General features: G+C 39.2%; 1 long non-coding RNA gene across 1 annotated transcript in view; it reads left to right on the top strand.

The window, feature by feature from the left end:
• Positions 1 to 6,925: 6,925 nt before the first annotated feature.
• LOC111924413 (uncharacterized) overlaps positions 6,926 to 18,472 on the top strand; it is a 73,839-nt gene continuing 62,292 nt past the window's right edge. The window contains exons 1-2 of the long non-coding RNA XR_015277343.1: positions 6,926 to 7,045; positions 7,836 to 7,936. This is a non-coding gene — a long non-coding RNA (uncharacterized LOC111924413). The remainder of the gene's footprint in view (positions 7,046 to 7,835; positions 7,937 to 18,472) is intronic.

Below are 18,472 nucleotides of genomic sequence, written 5' to 3'. Positions count from 1 at the left end.
TGCTGGTTTGAGTAGGGAGTAACTGCATTATTCATGACTTTTCCTTTTACAGTATTTCTTTCAAAGACCTGCTTGTCCTAGTTGAGATGTACACTAAAGTCTGAAGAAACAAGATTGTCTTCCCATTTGGACAAAAAGAATACAAATTGCCGGCAACTCCAGAGGCCTTTTTTATTTTTCTCTTTTTTTTTTTTTTTAATTTTTTAGGTAGCCTCCTTTTAATTCACCAGGAGTTGTGTCATATGGAGAGCCAGAAAGAATATTGGATAATGCAGCAAACAGAGGATCATACTCCCTTATACTCCATGATGGTCTTTTCTGGTTTTTTTCTTATTGACATGAGCTAATTTTCCCCTGCTCTGTGATGAGTGATGATTGTGTGCATTCTCAAAATGATTTGTACTTCTTTTGACCATGCTTTACTCATCCCCAGGTGTGTTTGGAGCCAGTTTGATTACAAAAAACCCTTTGCTATCAGAAGCTTTGTAAAAATATGGTATCTTAATTGCAACAGAAAATTTGAACAAAATATTAGCTGATAGAAACTGTGTGATTATTCTGAATTTAAAAATGTCAATCCAAATTGGATGCTTCCATGGATATTTATATTCCAGATTTCCTGTAGGACAGAACTGTTGATTGTTCAAATGAGGCTAAGCCTGGAAACGTACAGTGTTTCAGTGTTTTGTAACTAATATTAATCAAGTTGCAATTTCTTTCTCAATTATGATAGGCAGAAGCTAACTATCAAATAAATTCATAATTTTCAGTATGTTGTCTATATGAATCTAGCTGCTGGCAGCTACATTATCAAGCCTAAGCTGCAGCTAGGGTTTGAAATGTCATATTATAGCAATCCTGTATTTAATACATGAAATAATTGCTATTTAGCTTTCCACTACAATAGGTGGCAGATGAAAGGGAGCTGGAGAAAATATAGTGTTAGAAATTTAGTACAGGTTGAAAATCTTGCTGTTCTTATAGCTAAACAGAAAGAGACACACTGGATTTATTATGACATTGAGAGTTCCCTGAATTGCAGTCTCCTGTGGTCATTCACCTGTCAGATGTGCCCTTGGGGCTCATAACCAGGCATGCAACTGCTGTGGAACTGCATCAAGGATGAGGCTAGAAATGAAGTATTTTCTGTGACACACAAGTGGCTGTGTGCTCAGCAGGCTGTGTTGTCATTTAACACTTCATTGACTCTTATCTGCTGTCTGATGCTGGAGAATCTTCATCTCCTTTTCCCTTTTTATTTTCAGGGATATTTTGCAGTATTTGCCTCCAACTTGCTCTGGACTGAAACCAGGGAATCTGAATTGAAATTCAGATTCCCTGATTACCATCTACAGAAAGGTAGCTTGCTTCCACTTGCAGCAACAAGCTTTTGTTCCACCAGTAATCAGGAACGTTTGAGCCATAGTACAAGAAGACATACGTCTTCACCAGGCAGGGATTCAAAACTTCCCACCAACTGATACAAAGTTCCATTAGATCTTTAATATTTGAGACCTCTCCAGCAGCTTTCAGGTCTATACCATGGGCTGATGTACCTGACAACACTATTATTGCTGATCTTTACAATCTAATGGTGGATGTTGGACTGTGGGCTGATGAAGAACAGATGCTTTTTGTACAAAGCAGAAGACAGTCCCTTCCCTAATGTGAGAATGGTCAGGTAGAGCAGATGGGTAGAAAGCAAGAAAGAAAATGTATTTAAGAAACAGAGCAATGGTTTGCAATGGTTTGCTGTCCTTACTTTTTTGGTTGGTTGTTTTTTGAGAAGAGAAGGTCAGCATTTCTAAGGGTAAAGCAACTTTTGTAAGACTAGGTAGAATAAAACAGAGATTGAGGAAGCTCTGAAACAATAATCATATAATCACAAAATCATTTGGGTAGCAAAAGACCTTTAAGATCAATGACACCAACCATTAGTCAAGCACTGCCATATCCACCTTTAAAACATGTATCTAAGTGCCACATCTACACATTTTTTAAATACCTCCAGGGGTAGTGACTCAGCTGCATCCCTGGGTATCCTGTTCCAGTGCTTGACAACCTTTTCTGTGAAGCAGGGTCCTCAAAGGGTAGCTGAACACCAGAGCTGAGATTAAAGACAGAGGGAAGGATATAATAGGGTCAGCAAATGCTGGCCTCTGTTGTAAAATCAGGTGAGTCTGATCCTGGTTTGTTTTTATCTGCTTTCCTGTTCCTTGGAGGGAACCCAAAATATTTTTGTTCTACCCACCCCGTGGATCGCTGTGAAGGCAAGGAGGCAAGGACTTGTCAGGTCCCCTTGTACACCACACTCCTTGTTTTGGTGGGGTTGCACTGGCCCCTCATGCATGTCTGCACCCATCCTGGCGTGGAAGTTGTGAAATACAGAAGTTTGAGGTGGCAGTTGAGAAAGTGCTGATTTTGTCATGTTTTCTTGAGCAGTATTGAAAAACAGGGCTAGTGACCATGGAAGGTCCTGGCAGTGCTGATGCTTCTGTGTGTCCTGTACTGCCCTGGAGCCTCAAGCCATAAGGGCCCACCTAAGTGTGCCAGTCAGTGCAGAGCAGACATTTGTTCTAACTGTGTTTTACATGTTCAACTGGCTGGAGAGCTTGCTAATTTTAGAGACATCCTGGTTCATGTTCAAGAATATATAGATTCAAGCACAATGTCTACTGGATATTTATTAAGCATAAGTAATGTCTTTGCAGAATATATCAGTTAGTCTTCCTTAAGACATCCTATTTTGATGCCAGATGACAACATTACAAAAGAAAATATTTTTTTTACCTTTAGGGCATTTGGTTTACTACACCCAAGCACTTACAGCAACCAAATGAAATTCATTATCTCTAGATCATGGATTGGCACATGTCTATGGGGATGAACTAGTGGAAAGCAAAGACTGTAATTTCTGTTATAAAATGGTGGTGGACACTATGGACAAGTATTTTAAGGTATGTTGGTGGCTGGAGAGTATTCTACCTAGTGCCAGCAAGTTAAAAACTGAGTGATGACAAATCTTATTTATTGGAATTCTAGCCATGGGGAGCTACTTGAGTAGCTCCTAGGGATCCTACAATGACATGCCTGCTTCAGTGAACCCAGTGCTGTCTGAGGGTTCCGTGCAGTGGGTATAACTGAAATATCTATAAAGGGAACATATAATTCATTCTGATGCTAACTATGCTTGCATGAAGTCTTTGCTTTTTGCTGTTCAGGAGTTGCTGCTGTGCAAACTCATAACACTCCTAATGGAAGGTTTATGCAGGGCACCAGGCAGCAATAGAGCTGATACATAGACTTTGTTGGTGTCCTTGTGGAAGAGCAGATTGTGGCTCTGTGTTAAAAATAACCTCCATTTTGTTTGTTTGAACAGACATTCACCGGGTTTTTTTGCGCTCCACAGAAATTAACAGCACTTATTTTCTGAGACTGGAGACATAATCTGTAATGTTGTAGATAGTTTTATCTTCTCTTTTAATTAGTTAATGATGTATCAGGACCTTATAAGGAAAGCAGTCTTTGTCTTTTGTTTCCAAGAAAGGGAAAGTGCTTTTAAAATTCAATTAGTTCAAAGCAAGGACAATACCTTAAGCATATAGTAAATAATGTGGCTGCATGGCAGACCTGGAGTTGCTTTGCTGCCCAGCCTTGTACTTTTTTAACATCTAAACTAGCCAAGACTTCTAAGTGTTATCACAGATCTATTTTATTTATCCATACCATTTTTTTCATATATGTGCTTCCCTTACCTCAGTTTAATGTAATTTGTCTTTTTCATGTCAGGCAGTATTTTAGTACCATCATGGCTTCAAATCTCAGCTTCTGTTTCTAAAATCTGATTTACTACATTTGCTTTGTTTTCCTGCTCAGAAGAAAATCAGCCAGTTTTCAGAAGATGAAGGTTTTGCTGAGTAAGTGAGTCACAGACTTCATTGTTGCTCCTTATCATTGTTTGTAACCTTTCTTCAACAGATACCATCACTCTGGTCATGTGTAGTATCAGTGATTTCCAGAAAGAGACAGAGGCCCCTGCTGGCAGAGATTAGCTTTGTTGAAGCTGTTTGTATTATTTGCAATGTCAGATGGTTTAACACACAAACTTTTCTTCTCAGTGGGTTGAACTGGGATTTCAGTGTCATCGTTTTTCACTTTACACATAATCAGACAGGAACTGTATGAGAAAAGGCGCTCTTGACAAAGTAATCTATTGTAGGAGTTTCACTCCAAAAGGATTAAAGAAATGCTTAAATTTCAAAGATAATCATGTGGACCTTTCATAGGGACTGTAGATTTTTTTGTTAGGCTGATTTAGAGGTTGATGTGATAATCATCAGACCTGCAGACAGAAGCCTTCTCAGGTATCGCTACTTTTGCTTGAAAATGCTGGTAAGCTGTTATCATCTCTCTGAGGTGACTGAGAGTGGTATCTCAGTTTGGCAAACAAAGTGGTGGGGTATCTTAGGCTTACAGTTTGGCAGTCCTGGAAAAGGGGTTGTGAAATTAAACCCCGTAAGTTTTTTCTGCATCTTTTATGGGATTTTTTTATGGATCCATTGTGAAATCATGAATAGGGCTGACAAAGTCCTACAGTGAAGTCAAAGCAAATTGGCTCTCAGTAGTGTTTTGGTTGGACAGGTTTTTAGCACTTTATTAGATGCAACCAGATTAGACACATTATGCCTTTATTTAAGAAGGTTCCCATCAATGTTTTTTCAAGTTTTTTTTCAAGTTTTTTTTCCAGTGGAATGAGACATAAAGAGAATGAAGGGGGTATTTCATTGATACATGTAGGAAAAATTAAGCAAAAGGTCCAACCTGCTGTCTCTAAGCTCTGGTTTTTCATCCCTTAGAATCTGCATCTGATTTTAAAAAATGAAATTTTGAAAATAATCTTTAGATGTTCATATAAATTACTAGAATATAAACTACAAGAGATTCATTTCAATGTGTCAAACATAGTTTTCTGTGGGAGGAGTTGCCTCAACTTACATTTCAAAATTTTAGCAATTATTAGATCTCATGTAATTTTCCTAATTTTCATTTTTCTAATGAGGATAAGTCCTATGATCAACAAATAACAGTATGCTTTAATTAGTCTGGGAGAGATATTGCAAGAGTTAATTAAAGTTTGATGCAAATTTGTCATTAAGTGATTCATTGTCCTTTAGCCTTTGTGGGGCAAACTGCCAGACGTGAAATTCTCGTGTGCTACAGCCCAGTCAAGCTCTCTTCAAGTTCTCCAGGTCTCTGTTCTGAGTTCAGTCAGGCCCATCAGAACCCTGGTGGGGTACTTTGGAGCAATTCAATGTAAAGAACAGCTCTGGTCACTGGAAACCTTCAGTATTTGATAAAGGAAAAGAACATTTCTTTCCATTTGCTCAAATATTGCAAACAATAATAAATTCTGAGGTGAAGATAATTCACCTTTAGATGCCAGGAGAACATTATCTCAAAAAAAGACAAAAAAAAAGAATGGGGGGAGTGGGAAGCAGGCTTTGTGCAATAAAAAGGAATTGAGAAACTTGATAGTAGTTGAAGCTACTTTATGTTGCTTTTCCTTTATTGATGTTTCGTCATCAGGTGCTGAATCAGTCCTATCCTATAAACTTGTAGGGGTTATGAACTTCTGATTGGAGTAGGTGGTAAACAGAGCTTGTCTGAACTGGCAGGATACATCTGCTCCCTGGAGGTTTTCCAAATTACACAGAAGAAACCAAGGCCTCAGGGTAAACTAATAGATATTATTTGAGTTGGTTGAGTTCATGACTTCAAGAATGCGTTTTGTTGTTGCACAAGCTTGATAAAATCACAGACAAAACTGGAATTTACACTAATAACTCCTGTGGTTTCCAGCTGTACCTCAGTTTTTGAAAACTGAAGAGGGAACATTTTTGTCTTCCTCCTATATGGACAAGCACTATTTCTGAATCTCAGATGTGCCTGAATAAGGATCTGATTGTGGCCAAATTTGGTGGATTCCAGTCCCCAAAAAGCCCTTCTGTTACCTTGGTCCATGGCCAAACTACCACAGCATGTGTAGCTCAAGGCTTTGTCAGTCTCTGGTTTTCAGAGGGAGGTGGATGCTGTTCTGCTTTAGAAAATGCAGCATGTTCTTCAGTGTGTTCTTGGTGTCCAACTTCTTGTGCCCTCCTTCCCTGGTCAAACGAGGTGCAGTGTAACATGTGGACTTAGGTGGTCATTTCCTCCCTGCTGTTTCCAAGCAGGAAAGTTTCTAAGCCTCTGTTAACAAGCCTGAGGATTTGCTTTGCTAGGTTTTGTGACAGCTTGGTCATAACAGCCAGCATTGACCTTATTCTGTATTTCAAATGTGGTCACACTCAAATGCAACCAATGTGGGTTGTTTTCTTTCTGGAAAGCCAAGCCAAAATGCATTCCATGTTTATACCACATGTTCCCACACCGTGTCTCTTCAGGGCAAAGTGCACACCTCTGTTTTGTTGGGGTTTTTTTGCAGCTAAGAAAGCTTTCCTAAATTAATTCACTAACAACAACAAATATATATATATATATATAAAAGAAAAAGGTCTTTCAGAAATTTATGAATTTATAATGGATCTGACTCTTCAATGCCATTCCCACACAATTTTTGGTACAATAAAGGTTGTTCTCGATGGGAGCTTTCATGGCTTCAAAACCCCTTTTAAGTACATTCATGGGGAGATTTCTTCAATCTTTACCTCTAGGTCTTGTCAAAACTTCAGTGTCTGATACAGGGGAAAAAAAAGGCAAACTGCATTTCTCTTTGGATGTTATACAACAAATTAGTGATATGTAAATAAGCTAAAAAAAAGTAAGGAAAAGACAGCAATGTGTTGCCACCACAAACATGTATTTCACACTTTGTCTGTACCAACATTTTAACAGAATATGAGTGATTGCCTCCTTTCCTTACAGGTAGATCTTGCCAGTTTGTACATCAAGACAGGTGCCAAGAACATGCCCACAGTGTTTTTGCTGACAGATGCCCAAGTTCCAGATGAATGCTTTCTTGTGCTGATTAATGACTTGTTGGCATCAGGTGATTAAACCAACAAATTTCTTGAAAGATCTTTTCCAATGACAAATGATCTGTGTTTTCATTGAACTTTGAAGAGATTTTTTCTCTTTCAGGTATTTGTAAGGGGAGATTTTAGAGAGTTGTGTCAAATCATCCAGCTTGAGCATTGAGTCAAACTTGGTTAAGAAAGCATGGTCCATTGAGGAGACAAATTGCTAAGGCTTATCATCCATAAGTGCACTGATCTGGGGGAAATGAGAGTGCCCCTTTGACTTAACATTGTGTTTGCTTTGGTGTGATTTTACTAATTTCAAGCAATGTCCCCATGACTGCACAAGTGTAGCATGTAGCAACGAAGCTTCACCCATGTTTTGAAGGTTAGAGAACCTGGACTTTGAATGTGAGGATAGGATGGAAGAAAAAAAAATACACATCTGCACAGCTGGGAGAGCATCTTGAAAGAGTTTTTTTAAAGTTATATTTGCTTTTGTAACCAGAGTAGTAAACAATTTACCAGCAGCCTGTGAAAAAAGGAGCCACCTTTCTGAGGGGAACATAATTTATAAGTAAACTTCCTATCAGGGAAAATTCAAAACAAAGTTCTTTCCTAACCCTTAAAAAAATAAAAAAAAAATAAAGAAGTTCCTTCTGGGCAAAAAGACATAGGGAACAGCAGGAGACTTTTGTTGCTAGATATATGTAGCATCATACCATAGCTCTGGTTATCTGCTTAAATCCCATTGGGCTAAATACCTTGTAGGACATTAGAGGACTATTTGTAGCTGTTACCTACCCCTTTGTCTTTTCACAGGAAAGGTTCCAGATCTGTTCAGTCATGAAGGTCATAGTTGCAGGAGTTAGAAAAGAAGTCTGAGCCCTGGGCCTGATGGACATCAGAGAACACTCCTGGAGGTGATTGCTCAGAGTGTGGTGCAGTAGAAAATAAGACATATTTCAGGGGCAAGGAAGAGTGATGAGCTGATCAAAATAGCAACACATTTCAGTTATCTCATAAGCCAGCATATGTTGGCATACTTCTCTTGGAAGCTTACTTGCTGATGTGTGGCACCGGATTTGCCTCCCTGTAATAACCTGCCTGTGTGGAGGCTTGGTGTACACCAAGTTTTGCTCCTAGATCTGGCTGTTGACTGCCTGCCTGTTCATAGGAAAGTCACACAGCTGCTCTGTGTCTTAGTTTCACATGTTGGACATCATGAGGCCCTTCAGAGAGAACCAGGTGCTCATGAGGAGCTTGTGGTGCTGTTAATGCAATTGGAAATACTCTTCCTGATTATACTATGTGTACTCAACTGTTAAACTTTTGCACAAATGATTGAAATTTCACAGAAAATGTTAATTCTTTCTACTTTTCCTTTGCTGTGTAAAACTGGAAAAATTAAAGTATCCATGTAGGTGTTTTCAGATGTAAAATTGTTCAGCAATACACATAATATGATATCATAATTGCAACAAGTGTCTCTCCTAAACTCTGTTTTAGAGGCACTGTTTTGGAGGGAAACTGTGGTTCTCTCCTGAGAGCTGGAAAGCAGCAGCTGGGAAAACTGGTTTGGCAGTGGCATCCTTAGGAATTTTCAGGTTATGTAGGCTTCAATTCACACATCATCTGAAGCATCTATGTAGCTGATAAGAAAATGAGAAGTCTGAAAATCATTAACCCTTAAGAATGAGAATGTTTTGAAAGGGATATATGCCTCATATTTTTTGTATTAAAATGATCTGCTTGATTTGGGATTAGAAGAGCCTCCCTATAGCAGATTATTTCTGAGGTGTTTAACCACTACTGTTCTAAAGAGAATTCTGATTTGACTGAGTTTTTGTCAAGTTCTTATGCTTTTATAACATACCATTTTCTCTTCCCCCCTCCCCTTCTCTTTTTCCAATCCTGCTTAAATTTTGCTGAAGTTCCCTCCTAACTCTAATTTTGTTGCCATTATTCCTTCATTCCAAAAATTTATTCTGCAAATTAAAGGCCAATGGAGACTGGTATACAATCCAGTGTGACATATTCTGTATCATTTTCAGTTTTACAGACTTCAGTGACATGGTCAATAGTGGTGCTTACCTTCTGCATTTTTCTTTCTGACAGTGCTATTTCTCTCTGTTTCACTGCTATTGAGTTTATATATATATTTAAGAAAGGACAGGGAAAAAAATATTTCTAATATCTCTCTTCATTTTCTCCTTTCATATTTTTACCCTTTATGTTTTCCTTATTCCCACAATAATTTTGTCTTTCCTTTCTTTTTTCTTTTCTTTTTAAAGGCTTTTTGAAAGGCAGCTTTCAGACTCCTTTTACCTCACAACAATTTCACCAGTCCCCTACTGTGCAAATTAGCACTTCTGGAGGCAAGAACAGGACATACCTATTCATGTTGCAGGGAAGCAAAGTAGTGACATTATAGTACTGAAGTAGACATAAATTTTGTGAGTTAACACACTGGTAGATATCTAAATGAACTTTTAGTTAGTGCAGGGTAACCTATCACCTCCTCATTTCCTTAGATTTGAAGAATAAAAGACTAATATAATGTGAAAGAGAACAAAAGGGTGAATTTAGACAGTTTCATAATGTTAAAGCTCAGTGAAGTGATGTAGTCTCATTTTTCCTTTTCATTTTAGAAAAATCAACATCCTACATTAAGCCACGTTTTCCCTTGAGCTCACTTATAATTTTACATCCTGCAGTTCTGTTTATGCTGAGGAATCTGTAGCTCAGGAACCAAAATGACACAGTGCTGTGCTTTGAATCTCTTTGGGTTTGTTTTGCTTGTTTCAATCTGGACATTGCAATCAATTCTGCTGCCAGTGTACTGAGAACACACCATGTGTGTAGGTGCAAACCTGAGTTGAAAGTTTGTCAGGTGAAGACAATGGGTTGCATCTTTATAAAATATGGGTCCACAACTGAAGGGTAAAAGAGGAAAGATAAGCACCTGAGAATTTCAAAAACTTTCATAAGTTTCATAAGTGAAACAAATTACATAGGAAGAATGATGCTCAGGAAAACAAAGTTGATAAACACTGTAAGTGTTAGTGTGCTGATGGCTCTAATGCATACACAAGATGAGACATTTCTGAAGCTCAGGGATTTACTTGGGTTCCAGATTTTTTTCAATATCCCAAATCTTCATGCAGTAATCACTCTTAAATACTCTGCACATGACCAAAATTTCTTGGAAATGTAAAGGTCAGAAGAAGCAATTATTTCTCAAAAGCATGAATATGATGCAATCAGTCAGTCTTGCTGGCTCTGGAGCTCCATCTGATTTACTTTACTTGTCATGGTAACCTTCAGCTTTTCCCCAAAGATGCAAACACCACACCTAAATACCTCTCATCCCTCATGCCCTACACAATGATTCCCACAAATGAACTCTTTCTAGTAAGTATACTCTTTGCAGCAATCCATCTTTGCATGACTTCCAGGTTCTAACTTCAGTGCTCTTAAACATTACTATATATTCCAAAGTTGGATATCTTAAATGACTTTTCTTTTGAACTGAATCTCTGTTATTCAGTCCACCATGTGCAGCCGGTTTTCTTCATGAACTGCTGATGGGTACTTCAAATACTTGCTCCTCCATCCTTGAGCAAGTTTCTTCACAGTGTATTTTCCTCATGTAAAGTTTACAGTTCCTCAGTGGCTGTTGTGAAGTCCCAGCACTAAGAACTAAATTTTCTAGTTTTATGGGAATGTCATTTTTCCAATTTCCTTCCAACTTGGCATGACTACTTTAGTCATCACACCTTCATAATGATCTCCTCTTACTACAGTCCTGTCAGGATTTACCTGGCTCCCCATTTTCTATTGAATTTAGTAGTACAGTAATTTTGTGCTTCAACAGAATTAAAGTCAAACATAGGCAGAGTGGGTGTCCAGTGTTGCCATAGGCAATCTTGTCCATATTTTTATGATTTCTTTTAAATTATTGTCTTTCATTTCCAAATCTTCTTTCATTAGGACGCATTAGCCTTTTCCTTGTGGTTTGTCTTGCTACTGGCAGAACATCTATCTTTATCTGTGAGTCTGAGAGGAACTTGTGAAACCCCATCAGAGCTCAGTTTTGGCCAGGTCTCATGGTTTTTCCTCTGAGGGCATTAATACACATCTATCTGCTTGAGTGCTTAAATCCCAGCCAAAAGAGCTATATTTTTAGGATTTATGGTTCTATGTTAAACTATCACTGCCCCCAGATTGTTTTGGATTTTGGTTTGGGTTAATTTTTTGTTGTCTGTTTCATTTGATTCAGTGGGGAGTAGCTATCAAGGATTTCTAAGTTCTGTAGCACAGAAAACATCTGTTTCTTCAGTTGGCAGGCTCTTACAGAGTTCCTGTTTCTCTATGAAAAGCTCCAGGCTTCTCTGATTTGGATGTCAGCCATATCTTCTTGAGCACTCAGCTGACTTTCAAGGCTACATCTGTATTAGTAAAATTATGGAGGGCATTTTGTGGCCCTGAGGACTAGTAGGATGAAAAGGCTGGCATCCATACGGCTTAGCATTTCCTGTGCTCTGCTCACAAAACGATGGTGATGCCACAGAGCTGGTCAGCACTAATTCCTGGCCTGTGCAGCTCCTCACTCCTGCCACAGAGCTGCTTGGTTTTATATGGTAAAATCATGAGATTTTACATCTTTATTTGTTTGTTTGTTTACACAAACACTTAAGTAGGATGGGCCCTGCCAGACCAGTGGCCAAGTGTGTGCCAAGGTGCTCTTTACTTTTCTGTCTTGCTCTGTTCAAAGCACTTAGTGAACCTAGAGGGCTTGTGTATTTGAGATGAGCAGGAGGAGGCTGAGCCAAAAAATATGGTGTAAGATGCACATCTGTAGTGGGAGTGACATGTGTGAGGCTCAGATGGACACTTAAGAAAACAGGGGGTTTGTGTTCTTAGGCGTGGTGAATGCTACATGGAAGTTGATACTGATTTCACAAGATAACAGTTCTTTTTTTCTGCAGTGATTGTCTTCATTGCTCCATTGTGTGTGTTTAAATCTCAAAAAATCCTCAAAAAAAGGGAAGTGTCTGTCTTCAAGAACTAACTACTTTTTTCCTATTTCTAGATGAAATATTTTCACTGTGATATTTATATTTTGTCTTGCAAGACATTCTCCATTTTTTTAAATGGAGAATTTCTTATTCTTTGGGGTTTTTTTCCCTCTGTCAAATTAAACTGTAATGTATGGCTTGGACAAAAGATAAATGTTTTCAAAATAAGACCTTCTTGCTTATGCAAAGATTGTTCAAAATGTAGTCAGTAATAATTACTCAATTTTCCTCACAGCTCTCTTGCTAGCAGATCACATGGCATCTTCATTATTCTGTGTGCAAAGCAAGCAGTGCACAAGGTCCTTTGTAGTATGGGGAATTCACTGGGGAGAATGCAAATGAGGCCTGAAAACATGCCATATCAAATCTATCCCTGGTGTGAATTTACCAAACTTCACTAAAGCTAAAGGAGAAAGAAGGCTTATGCTGTGGTCAGGATCTGGTTACATTCTTTTTGTGACTACCCTTTTAAGAACATGCTGTATCCTATATTTTTGTTCACAAAAAGTAATTAACAAATTGATAGTTATCTAATTATCTAATATTACATTATATCCAGGGCTGTGCTGGAATTTCCTGCCTAGCAATACAGTATAGTAAGAATCTCTTGGCTGTGTGTTTTAAGGAAAAATAATGGAAATTATGAATAGTATGTCACAGTTTGAGCTCTAGGACCAGATATTCCAAGAAGTAATTTATTAAATAATTGTGAAATTATTCTTCCACACTTCATCCAGTCACAATAATCTCCAATATTTTTGTGTAATTCATTTTACCTATCACTGTATTCAGTCCCTGTAAGGTTTCTAGAATTCAGTTTTGCAGAATTCATCTACTTTCTCAAGTCTTAGCCTTCATAACAGTTTAATTCAATTGTTACCTGTTACTTTGTAAACCTGTACTTATAAAACTGTACTTACACATTTGAATACATCTGCCAAGGCAAGGAGAGAACAGAGGAGTTCTGGGTATCACTTAGTAAATCTAGAATTTAGATGCTAGAGTAAGGTTTAAAGTAAACAATCCTAAGAGCCCAGTATTGCCTTCTCAGGGATCTGCAGTTCATATAAACTAATGCAGCTCCTTATATATACAAGTAATTCTTCTAAATCACTTCTAACAAATTACATTGGGTAGGGAAAGCATCCTCTCCCCTAAAGTCCAGTGTAAGATTGATGTAAATAGTAATCATCCCATACAAACAAATTGTTCAATATTTAGGGAGATTAAAATATTACTTGGGATATAAGACTAAAGAAAACACTAAATTCAGATTTTTTTTTTCTGGTGAACGGCCCAAGACTTTGATTGGAACTCTTCTTGCAGTCCAGTACTTAGAGAGTTAAGTCCAAATATGAGCAATGTGAGGCGCGTAGGAGGGTGTAGAAGATGAAACTTCAAGCAAGTCTGTGTATGGTTTGCAGCTTTGGAGGTGTGATAGATTCAGTTTGGCACCAGTGCTGTAGCAAGGGCACTTGTGGGCAGCACATCAAAGCATGGACAGATCTCTCCAGGCTCTCCTTTGCTGCTGCTACCGCAGCAGGGATGGTGTGCAGATCTGAGAAAGGTGGCCACTTAGAGGAATAAAGAAGAGAAAATTGGGTTCCCCAGACTTCAACATTGCTCACTGTGAGTCTTGGTATTACAGCTGAGCATAGAATTTTTTCAGAAAGTGAGGTGACACGAGGGAGAAACGTCTGACTGAAGGATACATAGTGTAACCAAGAGCCAAATTCAGAAAACTCAACAGCCCTCGAGTTGTGAAACAGACCTAGCAGATTCTTCTCCTACATTTGTTTTTCTTCTCTAATTCAAAGTTTTGTGGTAGAGACCATTTATTCTTGTATTTCTTTGATTGCTTCTTCTGTGTGTGCCCATTTTTATCATCAGCAGTAAATTCCAAGATCTTTCTGTGTCTTTGTACTTTTTACTTTGTTTCAGTATAATTTTCACTTGGCTGGAATTCTACATGGGCATTTCTGCCATTTGTCTCTTCAAACATTCAAAGTAGATTATTTCTTCTGTACCTTAAGCCGACTTGCTGATTGGCCCATCTTTGCAAACATTTCTGGAGAACCTGGGTATTCTTCCTTTGACTTGGTTCCACTATCTAGGTTATTTACATAAATTCCTGGTTTTTTTCCCTCTGTGTTTTCTAGTGTAGAGATGTATTTTCAGAAACTATGAGATAGTGGCAATTCTTTTCCATCTTCATCATTATTTTATCTTCTTTCCAGATACCGTTTAACTATTTTCCATTGTTAGTATCTCCTCATCACTTTGCCTCTTCTATCTGACTGCTTTACAATTCAGTGAAGTATTGAGCCAGGTCAACCTCTTCCTTTCACTGCTTCTTTTTTTTTTAATTCTTTTCTTTCAACTTTCTTCCCTTTTTCCATTTTTTATGCAGTTTTCTCTTTATAAGAATGTCAATTCTCAATCAGACTAAAGGAAGAGTAAACTTTTCACATCCCTGGCATGCCTGATGGGGCTCTGTCCTGGCTCTTGTGGCTGCTGGACAAGTTATAAACTCTTCTGAAAATTTTTGGTTTTATTGGAATTAACCAATTAGCCAATAATTGGTAATTATTGGAAATAACAGCATTAGTGATGTGATTGTTTGAGACAATAAAAAAACTCCTTTTGTAAGAAGCATAGAGGAGAGACTCCATTCCTGTCTTAACAGCCTGATGTCTGTCATTTTACCAATTAGCCAAGAGCATATACAATGGCCAAAGCGTGTGCTAAAGCAGTAAGAAAGTTCACAGAACTGGCTGAGGACTAGAATAACCCCTCCTTCTAAAATTCAAGCTGCTTTGTGTAGACCTGGTGATATCAAGACCCAGTCACAGTTTTATTTTCCTTTGAATATTTTGCCCTACCCTTTTTGTACATCTCTTTCCACTTTTAGTAAGAATGACCCCTTAAAATTCCCACACAAGCTAAGATCCAAATCTCCTTTTCTTCCTGCTCTTTTAGAGGGGTCGCAATGCTCGTAAAGAGGCTTGAATAGGTTTAGAAACTCAGTAACAGGGTTTCTGTCACCATGACCAGCTGCAAGTGAACCTTCTGGCTGTCTGCATGCCATCCAGTCCCTGTGCCTGCCTTATCACCTATAGCTATCAAATTAGCTAAATACCAACGTCGAGAGAGCAGCAGGAAGCTGCAAAAGTGCCATGTCTGTACAAGGGAAAAGGAGCAAAACCTACTTGCCCAAGGCTGCTGGCAAAGTTTATCAGCTGCCAAATTTGGCTTGGAGCCTCAGCTGTGTACTGGCTGCTGCTGGACCATGGTTTATTGCACGTTGATGGCCTCCACTTGCCCTGTGGTTCTTTTCTCTCCGTGTTCCCTCCCTCCTCTCTGCAGTTTGTCCTGTGTTCCTGTCCCATCAGTGCCACGCTGTGAGCACGAGCTGGGAACTTCCTGGCACAGTTAACTCCCTGCTAGTGACCAGCTTCATGAGTAGCCATGGGAAGCCCTTCCCTCCAGCAGCAGGAGGTTCACTGGGGAACCTGAGGGGGTCGAGGTACAGTTTCAAGCTCATCAGTTTCCTGAGAAAGCAGGGGAGATCACTGAAAGACTGATAATTGAATAAGCTGTGAAAAAACAACCCTCCTTTTACTCCATGCTGCACACTTATTGCCTTTGGTGTTGTCCAAGTTCACCCTTGCTAAAAGTTGAATTTTAATGATATGTCACTGCCTGATTCCTTGAGGAGATTTCAGGGAGCTGTCTAGCACAGGCAGAGAAGTGAGGGAAAGAGAAGCACATGATTCATAACACTGTCTTTGCAGAATCCTTCCATTCAAAACTTTTTAGGATCTCATAGATACAGAGTTTATTTAACCCTTTCCCATGCAGTTAAACATATTCACTAGAGCTCTAGCAAGTAAGGCTGAAATATTGTTGTGCACAGTTCAGATGAACCAAAGAGTTCTCCATCTATTCAGCAATCAGACAGGTAGAAATTTCCCCTGGAAAGACAATCCATGGTAGAAATTTCCCCTGGAAAGACAATCCATGGCACCACACAACAAATGCATTTAGCATTTTAATATCTGGTAAATTATTCTTTTTTTTTTGTTGTTGCTGATTGATGCAGAGCATGTTTGTTTTCAGGAAAAAAAAACCCAAAAAAACCACATACATTAGTGAGTTTCTCTTCAGGGGAAAGGAATGTTCTCATGTTCTAGGAGTCTTAACAAGCTGCCTCTGTTCCTCTAGCATGGAACAGCATGCAGCAACCTGATGCTGACAGTGAGACTGCTGGAGTTACTCCTGTAGATCTGGAAAATGCTTTCTCTCCTTCGGAGACTGCCATTGCACAAGTTTCCTTCTGGAGTGCTGTTACACTTGAGAGCATTTATTAGCGTAGGGGTTTTTAACCAGGTAAGAGTGAGGATTTCAGGGGGTCCCAAGGAAGTGCCGCCTGGTTTTAGTTGAGCACAGCAGCAGGCAGCCCTGATTTGCAGCGTGTCGCTCCGTTCGGAGCCGTACAGAACACAGCAGCAGCGCTGAGATGCAGGAGAAGGGAGGGCAGGGGATGGCTGGGGCTGCCCTGCCCGGGGATGCGGCTCCCGGCCCGGGCTCCAGGCTGCGGCTCCTGCAGCACACGGATGCCTCCTGTAGGCCTGCGGGGGAGGGAGAGATGTTTGCAAATCAACCTGGCACTTGTGTGCTCCATCAGCTGTCCTGCTTCATCTCAACAGACTCCTAGTGTCATCGGGATAGTTATTTGTTGTCTGCTGAGCTGGGGGGGATATCCAACTGAATTAATTTTTAATGTCATACCAAGTTTTTTATTTGAAAGAAGAAGATATAATTTCATGGAGAAAAGAGATTTTTTTTTTTTAATAATTTTAACATTATGTTCCTCAAGAATTCTTTTCTTTTTAGATAATTAATAAAGATTTCTCAGATCTTAGCAACTGTTAATGAGTTTCTTCTTTCATCATTGGTGTTAACTGCTCCTGCTAAGTATCTTTCTTGTTTGATTCCCAGCAAATAAAATAAATGTCAACTAAAAAAAATAACATGACACTTTATTGACAGGGAATTAAGGGGTTTGTGTCATCAATGTATGTAAAGCAGTACTGGTAGCGTGAGTCATGTGCAGCCGATGGGAAGACCAAAAAACAACGAGCAGAATGCAAAAAATAATAGGGTGAGGCAGGAGAAGGGTTTTAAAGTGATGAGGGAAGGGTACTCAGAGCAGAGGCATTGAAATAAGAGGAGCTATGTCAGTGTTTCGAGTGGGGAGGAAAGGGGAGGCAGGAAGAAAAACCAAAACTGAACCAGAATAGTGGGAGAGGTGTAAAGCAAAGGGTCTGAGGAGGAGTAAAAGAAAGTCAAGAGAGAATGACCAAGGGAGGGGCAGCAGGACAATTGCAGAGATGTATTAGGATATCAAAAGAATGAGAAGGGCTGGGTGGAAAAGGACCACCCTGAAGAAGAGGGAATCTTAAGAGTCTGCCATCACCTCTCCATCCAAGATTTATAGGAGGTGGTGTCCTCTCCTTCTCTCTGGTGCTGGTGTGTTAATGTGTCATTTTGCTAGCTCTATTTTAGATACTTCGGGAAAGTCCTTTGTTCTTAGCACAGAAATCTTGTTAGCTTGTGCTCACCTGTGTCTGGCTCCTGCTGTTCCTTATCATTGATCAGCAGTGTGAGGTCTGCTAATGAGCACTTGTTTTGGCATAATTTGCACTTAGCTCCTAATTGTCTTTTTCACACTTTCAAAAAATTGAGCAATAGTAGTTGATAAGGGATTTTTTGTTTAATGCTGTAAAACGATATTACAGATTACTTTTAGTTAGGTTATCTTGAAATTATACTAATGATATTTTCTCTTAAAACAACTATGTGATCATATTTATATTGCTTTAATAAAAAATGCAAAGTTTCTGAGTTTAAATAGTGAAGAAAAACCATAAAAAGCTCCCAGTGATTGTGGGAACTGAGGAGGAAGTTTTGTGGGATTTAGTTTGGGGTTTTTTCCTCTATATCATTGTTTTAAAAAAAACAATTCTACCCTTCTGGAAGATAGAGTTTGTTTGGGGAAGGAAGTGGGTCAGGTTGAGCTCAGCAGGGAGATGGTAAGCTGCAGGTCAGTATGTTCTGTGGAGGGTGCTGCTGTGAACATCCCTTTCACCCTGTGTGAAAGCATCTGAACAGAGAGAGCAGTGATCCTCCCGAATTGTGCTGCCTGTTGGAAACAGGCATTGCAAGACACTTTTCACCTGGAAGGACACTGGTCAATGTGTGGGTTAAGGACAAGAAACAGGGAGCTCAAAGGTATTTTGGAGGGAAATGGAAAGCATCAGAAATTTAATCAATTCTGATGTCTTTGACTTCTTGGGAGAGAGGAGAGGAAAAGAG

This window comes from Cyanistes caeruleus, chromosome 1 (assembly GCF_971803275.1).
Source record: "Cyanistes caeruleus chromosome 1, bCyaCae1.hap1.1, whole genome shotgun sequence".
NCBI classification, from domain to species: Eukaryota; Metazoa; Chordata; class Aves; order Passeriformes; family Paridae; genus Cyanistes; species Cyanistes caeruleus.
This window is presented reverse-complemented; position numbering and strand designations above follow the sequence as displayed.